The 12,534-nt window shown below is 42.1% G+C and overlaps 1 protein-coding gene across 2 annotated transcripts in view; it reads right to left on the bottom strand.

The window, feature by feature from the left end:
- The window catches only part of RAPGEF4 (Rap guanine nucleotide exchange factor 4), a 292,034-nt gene that overhangs the window by 227,427 nt on the left and 52,073 nt on the right, over window positions 1–12,534 (bottom strand). The gene's annotated exons all lie outside the window — the stretch shown is intronic.

Raw genomic sequence — 12,534 nt, 5'->3', positions numbered from 1 at the left:
CTGTTGGCCATCTGGATGTCTTCTTTTGGTCTTCTTAAGTTTAAAGACAGGGAGTCACAAACACAAGGCAGGATCTTAAAGTTAGGAGTAGAAAACCTCGCCTGGAAGGAGAATTACTTCTAAGTTCAAACGTAGCTTTCAGCAGACTCACTATTTTTAGGACAAATGTACCTAGAAATCTGAATGGGTTTGGGAAGTATGGGTTGGGCACTGGGAAGAGGCAGGTCCTGAGAAAAACATTTTCACTCTAAAGATTAATTACTATCTTTATAGTCCATGAATGTTATTTTCTGAATCCCAGACAGGGCCTTGCAATGTGCTTAGAAGAGAATTATCAAAAGAGAAATTTGCAATCTAATGTTCTCTCATTTAACAGAGCCAAGATAGGTTGCTGAATATGCACACTGAAACGTTGAATGAATGTAAGTCAATGAGGTGGGAGCCCTCTGACTTTGGTCCACACTAACATCTAACCAGATCCCTATGGTCAGAATTCCAACCTTGAACCCCTGCAGATAGGCTGAATGCATGCCTTTGGCTGGGGCTGTAAGTATCCATTTCTGAATGTAATATTACTATTTCTTTAAAGTTTACACATACTCTAGGGGCGCCTGGGTGGCTCGGCTCAGTTGGTTAAGCGTCCAACTTCGGCTCAGGTCATGATCTCAAGGTTCATGGGTGAGAGCCCCGCGTCGGGCTCTGTACTGACAGCTTGGAGCCTGGAGTCTGCTTCAGATTCTGTGTCTCCTTCTCTCTTTGCCCCTCCCTGTCTCAAAAATAAATTTAAATTTTTTAAATAAAAAAGTTTACACATACTCTAAAGATCTGCTCATGTCTCCATACATGTTCAATAGAGACTATTCAGATTATTTTATTTTCTGCTCATTCTCAGATTAATGTGCAGAAAGAAAATATTTATAGTGACACAGAGATTGAAGACACTGGTCAGCACCTGCTCAGGGAATATAAAATATTAACAGAAGCAAAGAAATGTTCTATTTTGATAAGATGGCAATTTACTTCAAGGATTTCCAAATATGAAATGTAGATTTAAAACTCTGAGTGTCTTCAACACAGGAAGGTAGATTGAGCAGATGCTACTGGAGTCCTGCCGGACTCCTCCCTACTCTTCACCTCACCCCACCCCCAAAGTCATTGTAGCTTTCGGGACAGTTGCCATACACACGTGTGGCTTCCTCACTCAGGCATCTGCATTGCTCCACCTGAGGGCAGAGTGCTGGGCACTCGATGCCTGCAAGAGGCAACCTCCACCAAAGAGGCATGAGAGGAGGAAGATAAATACCCGAGCTTCCTAACTCTACACGGTTCGTGGAGGATTGCCTGGAAGAGTGAGTCCAGTTGAAATCTTAACACACTTTTATTGGCTTTCCCTCCTTCCATGTCTCACTTTTCCACTTCCTTACAAGGCTTCCTGGGGTCATCTTCAAAAATAACCACTTACAGCTCAATCTTAGGCTCTAGGTGGAATTCCAGGGAAACCCAAAACAAGCAAGTGGGTTAGCCAAACATGGTTGTGAGTCCTATGTTACACTGAGACCTCTGGGGAGGCACAGGGCTGAACCGGCATTCCCAAAGGGACTTCTGTAAAAGGGGCAGAGAGCAGCTTATCACTTACTGCTTTGCAGCAGACACACAGTAAGTGCAAGATCCCCTGGGTGACACAGGGAAAGACTTCCTCGTGTTATTAGTAAAGCATATTGGGTCTCTGACGCCAATTCTAGTATATAAGTAGGGGTCATGGGCACTCAAAAAAGGAGTGACCTGTGGCATGTCACTGACATGTCATCTGGTTTCTTCCTCCAATCTCATGCAACTCTCTTTCACCTATCAGTCAACATGGTCACTCCTTCTCTTATCCTCTAAAACACTTAATAACCAACTTATCCTTAATGGTACACATTCTACAGTGCGTCAGCATGTACATGGATCTCCACGTGTGTGAGTGCACTAAGCCAGTATCTTGACTGTGATGCCTTATTTATTCCTCACAACAGTTAAATGAGATAATGCATTTAAACTGCTTCACACAGAGCCTGACTGAAAAGAAATGTTTAATAAATTGTGGGTATTCTTACTGATGGCAGTATTAGAACAATTCTGCAACATCACGGCTATTTCACAGGCTGAGGAAAATCAGGCCCAGAGATGTTCAGGAATTTGTCCAGGAGCATGGCTAGTGAGTAGGAGTTCAGACGAGAACTAGTAAGTCTAATCACCTCTGCATATACCTCTGCAATGATCATATGAGATGTTAAGTACCACTTGCCAAGGCTCAGTAGAAAAATCAATTAAAGTAATAATTAAATCCACACAGGTTTTTTTCCTTCAGTCAGTCAATCTGTATTTTTATTTACATACATTTATCTATATATATTAAGTCCCAATCTCCAGGAAAATAGAAAACAGCACTGCTCCCTCTCTAACCCTCCTTTCATTACTGGGGTCCACTTGGCCCTCATTGAGAGGATCAAATCCATCCCAGACTAGGGCACCAATCTCTTAACTCATTAGGAGAAATGTAAGCAATCATTAGTTATTCCTACTCTGATCCTGTGCCCCAGTTGCTAACAACGGAGTTCCTACCTCAGTGGGAGAATGGAGTTACTGCCTTTCTTTCTGTGTCTCTGCCTTAATAACCTATCTGGTATCTTAATTCTTTTCAAAATGGCCGTCTAGTTCTGACAGCCCTCACCAGCATCCTTGCCATACACACATGTATGGCAACATCCTTCTCCAACATCCTTCTGTGGCCAGGCCTGTTCGTCAGCCCACCTGGCTGCCCACTTCCATCACTGGGCCCACTTCCTGACTCCCTGCTCATCACCAAGTTATAGCCCATCATGTTACCATTAGTTAGACCTACCCCATCCTGCGCTCTACTAACCTGGGGGCCGCGCTGCTCCAGTGTTTAGTCACGTTCCATGTCCTGCCCGGCATACCTGAACATGCCCTCTAGACAGCTCCTACCTCCACCATAGACGGCCTCCAGTTTTCAGGCTCACCTCCTCTGCCCAGCTAAGCACCAACTGAAGTCGTGAACATTATCTTGGCACAGTATGTATTTCAGTGGCATAGGCAGGGTCTGGTTATCTCCATTCATAAATGTTCGTGTTAAGTAGGTTAACAAACACGTCCCTGATGGAAGGCAGGGAGTATTAGGCAAAGGACACGCATGTGGCGGCACCGAGAGTCAGAACACTCCAAGCTCAGCAGGAAACTTCCCTGGAGTGTAGTGACAAAAGTACAGCCCTCGTAGACCTAGATTCAAAACTGTTCTCTGCCAATTATCATGGTCTTGCAGCTTTGGGTAAAATGATCCCAGGAAGCTTAATATCCTCATTTATGAAATGGGCACAAGCAGGATTAAATATAAATAAAACAACACACAGAGTCAAGGATGGTTCCTAGCACATAGTAGGTGCTCCATAAATAATGGAAAATAGTATTTCTGACTTTGTCATGTTTATATACACATTTAGGTTAACCATATTACTAAAAAGCAAATTACATTTTTCTATTATTGAAAGAATAGAGAACCTCTACATTCATTTTGTATTAATCTTCAATGAACGATGGTTTTTCAACACTTAAATTCTAAGTTTCTCTGTCTCCCAGTCTGGATGTCAAGTGGTTTGAATGATCTGCAAAACACTTCAGCTCTCGGGGGGAGCTTGCATTCAAAGGAACCCTTCTGATGAATCCTGCTGAAAATCAAAGAATCCTTTTGTGCTGCTACTAATCACCCCTTAATTTATCTGCTTTGTACATCTGAATTATGATATGCTAGGTTTTCTTAAAGCAGGTGTTCTCATATGAAGCATTTTATTTGTTTGTTACGCTATAAACAAAGCTACACTATGAAAATAGGAACGGTGTTAAGAAAGCCAATGGCTGTGTATCACTGATATCAGAGGTAATAAACACGTGCTTTGCAAATGTCTATACGCATCCACAGAAATCCAACTTACACAAGTTACAGCCTGATGAAATTTAAAATAACTAGCAATCAACAAATAGACATAAGAATTCTCTCTGATCAGTACATCAAGATTTTTTTCCTTAAACTGTCCTTTAACTTCAAGGGGTATCAGATTTTTTTAGTAAGTATATCTAAATCACTCTGTATTAATAGCTCAAGAAAAGTTAACTGTCTCATGGCATATTTATTGTTTTGGATACATGTTGGGTTAACATCAGCGAACAAATTGGTCCTTTAAGTGCAGAGACCCTGAAACGTAAATTCTTACAAAGCAAATATTTTGACAATATTTTTTATTTTAGGACTATAGCCAATACTTGCCATTAAGTTTGGTAGTGCCTGGGTTTATTTCATGAGCTTGAATTTACTATTGGAATTTATTGAATGCTGCAAGTCTTTTTAAAAAATAAAAATTTGTCAAGACATTAAATTGTATGTGCTGTCTGAAGAATTTATTGCCAAGCACAAAGGCAAAATACTTCCAAGTCAAATGTGTTTTTTTTCTAACAGACAGCAAAGACAGATTTGTTACTTTTACAGCACTTCCCTGGAATCACAGTGTTAGACACAGCTTAACGAGATCAGGCAAGCTGGCTGCAGAAGTTTCGATGAGAACATGAGAAGGGACTAGCATTAGCATTCCAATAAATGAATCAGGGAGGCCAGCTTCATTTCAGCAGAAAGCCAATCTGTCCTGCACCGTGGCTCAGTCCTGCATCCACCCAAACAAAGAATTACATGGCAACAAAACTAAACACAGTGTGTGGAAGCCTCACGCAGGATGCTAAATAAACTCCGGATGGGTTCCTAACAAATAACATGACCTGAACAGACAAGTAATAAGAGATCATAAACCACCACTATGGACTTGGCACCTTTCACGTTTCATGGGCTCATTAAATGTGTTCAGAAAATGTTCCCTGATGATAGCAATGTTCTCTGTCTGAAAATAATGGGGTGAAACAAGAGTAAATGAGAATCAGACAGGCTAAGACAGAAAGAGAGAATGATAGAGAGAGCCACATGATAGAGAAACAAGTCTGTCCTTCAAATTTCATAAACAAAAATTCAACGCTTAAAAACATCTTTGCTGTAGAGACAAAAAGAGGGCAAATAAAAGCACATTTTACTTTGGGGGAAGTACCAGTGAGAGATCGTTTTTCCAAAATTGGACTAAAAAATGCCAGAGAATGTTACAGAAACAGATGAGAGGGTGAATAAAGTGCAAGTGCCAACAGCAGCCAGGGTTCTCTGATCCCAGAGAATGGCTGAATAACATCGGTGAACGGCTTGCCATTCTAATACCGAGTACATTTCCTGCTTTCTCTATGCTAGTACTGCCCTCTTGTGATAAAATGAGAGCATTGCAGGCATTGCAACAGGCTGCACTCCACTCTAGGCAACAAACCTTTCCTCCTGGAATTAGTAAGAAAAAAGTACCAGAACCCCTGCTCTATGCCAAGCTTCCCACGAAGTGGTCTGTATACATTGACTCATTTAAGGTAGAAATCCCCAACTTATAGGTAATCTAACTTGCCTAAGGTCACACAACAATGAAGTAGCAGAGAGAGGATTTCAAAAGAGGTCTGATTATAACCACTGTGTGTTGCATTAGGTAAAAATACTTTAAATAAGCATCTGTTATACAGATGTAGAAGTTTTAATGAATTGATACACTATCTTACTCTCTATTTTGCAGCATGAACTTCTAGTCACTTAGCAGTCAGAAGAAATTCTTCTTTCATGCGACAGGAAAAATATACTTTTTTGGTGCAAAGATTAACTTTTAAACCTTATATATTTCTAGGGTTTAAATATTTACCATGCCAAAAAGGCCCTTCACTTATAAAATCTGCAGAGAAAAACAGGACCTTGTCTCTCTCTCTCTCTCCCCATCGCGTGCGTACGCGCTTTCTGAAACACACACACAGAGTTGAGTATGGCTGCCTATTTATCGTTTTTGCGTGTATTACTTATTATGTATAATTTATTCCAATATCCACTTTTCACTCTAAATCCATTCAAGTATTAATAAGAAAAGAGTACACTGATAGCATTTTCATTCTAGTGGGAACATAAACTCTCTAACTTTCAGGCCGTGTAGTTAAATAGGCACTCAAGACAGGCAAGTTCTTGAGCACAAGAGTTCCACTGTGGATGTCCGAGGGCGTTTGTGTCCTGGTTAGGCTTAGGTAAGAGACTGAGGGTGGGGACAGGTATTGGCGGGAATGGGAAAGATTAATCCTTGATAGGATCTGTGCTGCCAAGTAGAAATCTTTGTGAACATGTGAGCCAGCTGGGACACAGTGGATTGGTGGCGTGGTCTGTGGGCAGGTTCCCTTGCTGAGCACTCTGAGTTTCAAGGGGTAACACAAAGAATGCTCAAGGCAGGAAAAGTGCCTAGAAAGCTGGTAGGTGCGCCTTTGACAATTACATATGGACATGGGGTACAAGTGTTTTGGAAGTAAGCTTTGTTTATGGAGTAGTAGAAGCAATATAATGCATAGGAAGGTATTTCCAAGGATAGCTGTCTCTACAAGTTCATCAAAATAACAGAACAGAATAGTCTATGTATTTCTCAGAATTCTTAGAACAAACACAGTTTCATGTCCATAGCAAAAGAAATGAAAGCAATGGAAGTATGGAAGCGGAACAGTGTTGGCTTGGGGCTCTTCCCAGAAAGGCCTGTGTCAGAGGGAGAGAAGTTGGTTCCAACCAACACTCAGTAGGATTGTGCACCAGTGTCTGATGTGCTCTAAGTTGGGAGCAGACCCACAGGATGAGAAAGAGTCTGCCTGCTAAGTCATGCCTCCCCAGCTGGCAGACTTGTGGTTTTGAAACTGACCAGGTGGACCAACTCCAAGCAAAACTGGGAGGTAAGCCATCCTTGTTCCCCACAGTCCAATGGCTCTTTGTCTCTATCCCCTCCTCCCAGCAAAGGGCTTGAAGCTTACATTACCACTGAGTGGAGTGGTTTAAATACTTTTCCAAAATGTGGAATCAACAGCTTTCTTTGTCAGAATCTTGGGCACCAGTGATCCAAGGGGGCAAAGAAGGATCTATACATTACCACCACCCATGGACACCGGGAGGCACTTGGGAGCAAGTACCCTTTGAAGACCCCTTACAGACATCCACACAAATGGCCACACATGCTGGCCAAAGGTAAGGATGACAAGAGCAGAGTACTGGATTGAGTAAGGAAGTCATGGGGATTTCCAGCTCTATGGGTCACCACTGTATCATCTTGAACAGACCACTCATTCACATGGGACTTGAGTAAGTTACAACACAGTTGGGTCTGCCTACTAGGGCAGCTCAAACAAAACAATGGAAGTGAAATGGTTTCTAAATGATGAGAGTTACTATAACTATGCTCGTAGGATACCACTAATGGGAGATAAGTGTGACCCTCAACCTGGAGTCCAAAGAATTCAAAAAGAACCTGCAAAACCAATCATACAGAAGGCAAGAAGCTGTGCTTTTTTAATCTAGTGAGCAAATAAGTATAAGGGAATGATGAAAAGGCAGAAAAAGTAGTATTATATTAAAACAGGCAGAAAGGTAATATAAATTTCTGAGCCAAATAAAATATTTATGCCATTTGTATTCTTCAAATTTATGTATAGTTATCGCTTCCTATCACCATATAAAAGGGTGATTTTGTTCAGAAAAAAAATTCCATCAGATCAATAATGCCTAATAAATATATGACATAGAAACATTGTATCAGAATCTGTGAAGGGCTTTCTTTCTTTTTTTTTTTTAATTTTTTTTTTCAACGTTTATTTATTTTGGGGACAGAGAGAGACAGAGCATGAACGGGGGAGGGGCAGAGAGAGAGGCAGACACAGAATCAGAAACAGGCTCCAGGCTCCGAGCCATCAGCCCAGAGCCCGACGCGGGGCTCGAACTCCCGGACCGCGAGATCGCGACCTGGCTGAAGTCTGACGCTTAACTGACTGCGCCACCCAGGCGCCCCAGAAGGGCTTTCTTTCTTATGTGCCCTTATTTCAATTACTGGCATCACCATCCACCTCTTTAACCAAGTCCAGATCCCCACTTTCTCTCAGCCCCCATACATCCTATCAACCCAAACTCTAACCCTATCACCTCCACCTTGGACATAGTACCTCAATCTCCCTCCCCTATCACCCATACTTATCTACCCCACCCTCTAGCCTAGAAACCTTTTGAAGGGATGGACCATGCTCATTTAACTGATCTAAAAGGTGGTGGAAGGAGGAACCCACATCCAGGGGCAGACCAGCAGAGTGTGAGAAGTGGGTCTTCCCTGATATTATGTCTCAGGTGGAGCAAACATCTGCAAGGTGGCTTGGAGATGAGAGGTGTGGAGCTCTGAGCTGGAATCAGTGGGTGGTTGCCTGAGCTGCAGGGGAAAAGCTTCTCCCCACATTCATTATTACTTCTGCTTGGCACCTATACAGCCATAATGGTCAAGAACTTCAGCCTCAGAATCTCAAAGAACTGGCTCTGATACCTAATGGATGAGTGACCTTGGAAGAGTTATTTAGCGTCTACCTGTAAAGTGACACTAATAATAGCACTAAACAGGGGTGGGGAAGGGGGCTGTAGCTTAATAGCCAATGAAAAAATGCTTGAAAAGTGCTTTTCACACAGCTACCTGTAGTGGGCGCTCCATTACCATGATCTATTCCTGCTCTTATCCTGCCATTCTGGCTCAGCTAACACCCCACTGAGGGTATGTCTGAAACTTAGAGATTCTAAGTTTGGGAATTTATCATCACCATCTCTGATTTCTGACCCTCTGATGAGAAGAAAGGCCACTAAGAGACTTGAATGAAAATGGAGGGTCAGGGTAGCAAGAAACTGCCCTACCCACTTACAAAGATTTCACTCTTTTGTGCTGTTACCTCCTTTCTTTTTCCTTCACTATCTTAGTCTCTTAACTTTTCTTTTTTTTACTTCCCTGCTCACCTTTTTTCCTGTGTGAGCAGCAGGAAGAACGTGAAATTTGGAATATGTCAGACCTGAATTCAAATCTTCACTTGGCCACATACATTTGTATGACCCAGGGAAAGTTACACCTGATGTTGCTGAGCTTTGTTTTCAAGCCCAGTTGTAAAAGAGAACATGAATGCCAAAAGATGAAGTCAGTTAATGCACACAGAATCCCTAGCAAGTATAACACAGTGAAGGCACTTAGCAAAGTTGTTGCTGGTCTCAAGGGGTAGGAATTGTAGGTCTTTCCTTGCTTCTCCTCCCATGGCCCATTATCCAACCCCATTTCACTCCCAACTGAGGCAGCTGATAGTTAATTTTATGTGTTGACTTAACTATGGCAACCAGTTTGTTTAGTCAAACATTAGTCTATATTTTGCTGTGAAAATATCTTTTAGACATCTTTAACATTTATGATCAGTAGACTTTAAATGAAGCAAATTATCCTCCATAACGCAGGTGGGTTTCATCCAATCAATTGAAGGACTTAAGAGCAAACATGTTTCTCTTGAGGTCTCGCAAAGAAGACAGAATTCTGTTTCCAGACTACACACAGGAATTCTGCCTGGGTTTCCAGCTTTCAGACTGATGACTGCAGCATCAACTTTTGCCTGATGGCCAGCCTGCTGGCTTGCCATATGGATTTCAAACTTACCAGCCCTCACAGTCACATAAGCCAGTTCCTTAAAATAAATTCCTATCTATCTATCTGTCTATCTTTTATTTGTTCTATTTCTCTGGAGAACTTTGACTTATAGAGAGAACTACTCTGATTGGCTTACTAATCACCCTGATTTGGTCATATTACTGGAGGGCAGAGATTCAGGGCCCATTACAAGGCTAGCACAGGTGGAAGTGGCTTTTTTATTTCTCCCTGTCAAGCAACTTGCCATGGGAGGAGGTTCAGCCATCTTGCTCATTCTCTTTAGCTTCTTTCTCCCAGGTGGCTGTAACCATGTCCTGCGGGTGACCGTCTGAGTTGGCTGGAAGGCTGGGCCCTCTCTGTTTCTCAGACTCCTCTTTGGAGAGGTGAAGGATGTAGACATCAATGAGCTTTCTCTTCCGTATATCTTAGTGATATAAATCAACCCAGAAAACCCTGGTTGGACAGTGTGGGGTGAAGTACACAGGAGGCAGTAAACCAGATCTGGTATACAGCTAGTAACTCCTAACAACTTAAGAGAAGACCAAGCCCAGCTTAGGAATTGGGTCTGAGATCAAAACCACAGCTAAAGTTAAAAGTCTGTTAAGATTTTTAAAACCCCACAGTTAATAACAAAGTGTTACTCATCTATTCTTGCTAGAACCCCATGATGAGAAAATTGGTCCAGGGCAATATTCCAGGAGCTTCTGGCCATACTATCTTAATACCATCAAAATCTCATGTCAGCTTTGAACATTTGATGTGTCAGTATATTCATGCTGACGTTATTTATCATCCCTTAGGTACATCTGCTCTGCCTTTTTCCTTCTTCTCTTTCCCTTTCCTTCTCACCTTTCTCCCCCTTAATTCTCATCTTTGTCCCCTTTCCTCTCTTTCCTCACCATCTCTTTCCAGTTCTTCCCCTCTCTCCATCAGCACTCATTCACAACCACCTGGAGGAGCAAGGAGAACCATTCTCTACAGGCCCTGTCCCCTCCACACCTCCATACAAGTGAGACCCGGTTAAGGTAAACATCAGGAACAGCCCTGGGCAAGGAGCCCGAGGATCCCCTCCAGGACAACAGTCTGCAGGTGGAAGGTGTGCAGAGATAAGAGACATGGGGAAATCTGAAAAGATGACACATACCAGAAAGAGGGAACTTGCATGAGTCACCACATTTTTTTCAGTAGGCTTTACACCTAGAGCAGAGGCCAATGTAGGGCTTGAACTCACGACCCTGAAATCAGCAACCGAGCTGAGATCAAAAGTTGGACCCTTAACTGACTCAGCCACCCAGGAAACCCTCATCACAGTTCTTTTGAGTCAAAATTACAGAGCAGTGTCTAAGAGCCTATGTTCAGGTGCTAACTTCTTGGGTTTGAAGTGTGGTTCCCCCAATTTCTATATAGGTTACTTGGGGCAAGTTATTTAACCAGTCAGGGCCTCAACTGCCTCATCTGTTAAACGAGAACAGTAATATGACCTACCCCGTAGGGTTGTTGTGAGGATTAAAGGAGTAAATAAATACCTATCAGGTGCTTAGAACACTGCCCTGCACATAGCAAATATCCAAGAAATGTAGTTGTTCTCTCAGTTCATTGAGAAAGTGAGGCAGCTTACAAGAATAAAAAACTCACCTCTCACCTCGGCATCTGAACTCCAGGAGATAACTGGCTCTGTGAGAGAAGGGGAGAGGGACAGTACCAACAAGGCTGACAGGCACAGGTCCCAGGCAGTTTGTAATGGAAAGTTCTATGTAGTGATGTGCAGAAAAAGTATCTATGGGTTAAGCAGGACTTGGGCACTGGCCTGAGACTCTGCCCATCCATAACAGTGGGAATAACATCGGCAGCTATATTCCAAACTCTAAATGCCCACCTTATCAACAATCTTTAGGATACTTTTCCATTTTTAAATGGTTGGCTACCCCCAACTCCAATATGCACACATATGCCTGAAAATCTTTAATCTCAGATATAATGCATCATAAATGCGTCTCCATTTGGAGTATATTACATATGAAAAAGGCTTAGAGACAGAGTCTTAAACATGATACTTGGCTGTAGGCTATTTATTCCCTTGGCTGATTTATACATTTTTCTTGATAATTTTTTCTGATTTTACAATTAGCCAATTCTCTTCCATCAGTTTTTATATGAATCCTGAATATGCAGGTAGAAAACTTGGGCCGTTTTCATACTGAGGCTTGAAGGTGGCCTTTAGACTTCTGAGATTCAAGGTTCCTGACTCCAAACAGGAAAGTTCTGTACATTTGGGCCCCAAGGATAAGGATGAACAAGGGTCATTGCAGATGTGAAAGAAGAGTCTGGGTTCAATTTTAAATATTCACAAATATTGTGAGAGGAAAAGAGAGAAAATGAATTTTATCTCCTAGGATGCTAAGCTCCTCAAAGGTCACTAATGAAGATCAAGTAAGCAAGTAGCACACTTTAGGAAAATACATATATATTATTAGCCCTTCCACATTTGAGAAGATGAGGCAGAGCAACTGTGAAAGATTTTTAGGGAGACTGTATCAAGCACATTTCTCCTGCATCGCTGTGGCACCTACAGGGCTGATGAGGGATCACATCTAGGACACAGAAAAGTTAGGATACCAGAAGGAGGAAGGAGGAGACACCCAGGAAGACTTAATTCTCTGTCCCCTTTGCTCACATTTCAACTTACACAACATCAATATATAACTGTGCAATTGAATTGTTTGCATTTCCCAACAGATAGCAAGCTCCTGAAAGGCAGGCAATGTGTTCTTGCACTTCGTGTTCCAATACCTGTCACCATACTCAAACCATGGAAAACATGCAATATATATGCTTCTCGAGTAACTTAATAAAAGAATTCAACAAACACTTGTTGAACTCCTTCCTATGGGAGAGAGGCCATTTT

The sequence above is a fragment of the Lynx canadensis genome, chromosome C1, assembly GCF_007474595.2.
Source record: "Lynx canadensis isolate LIC74 chromosome C1, mLynCan4.pri.v2, whole genome shotgun sequence".
Lineage (NCBI taxonomy): Eukaryota > Metazoa > Chordata > Mammalia > Carnivora > Felidae > Lynx > Lynx canadensis.
The sequence above is the reverse complement of the archived record's forward strand: the minus strand, read 5'-3'. Positions and strand labels throughout refer to the sequence as shown.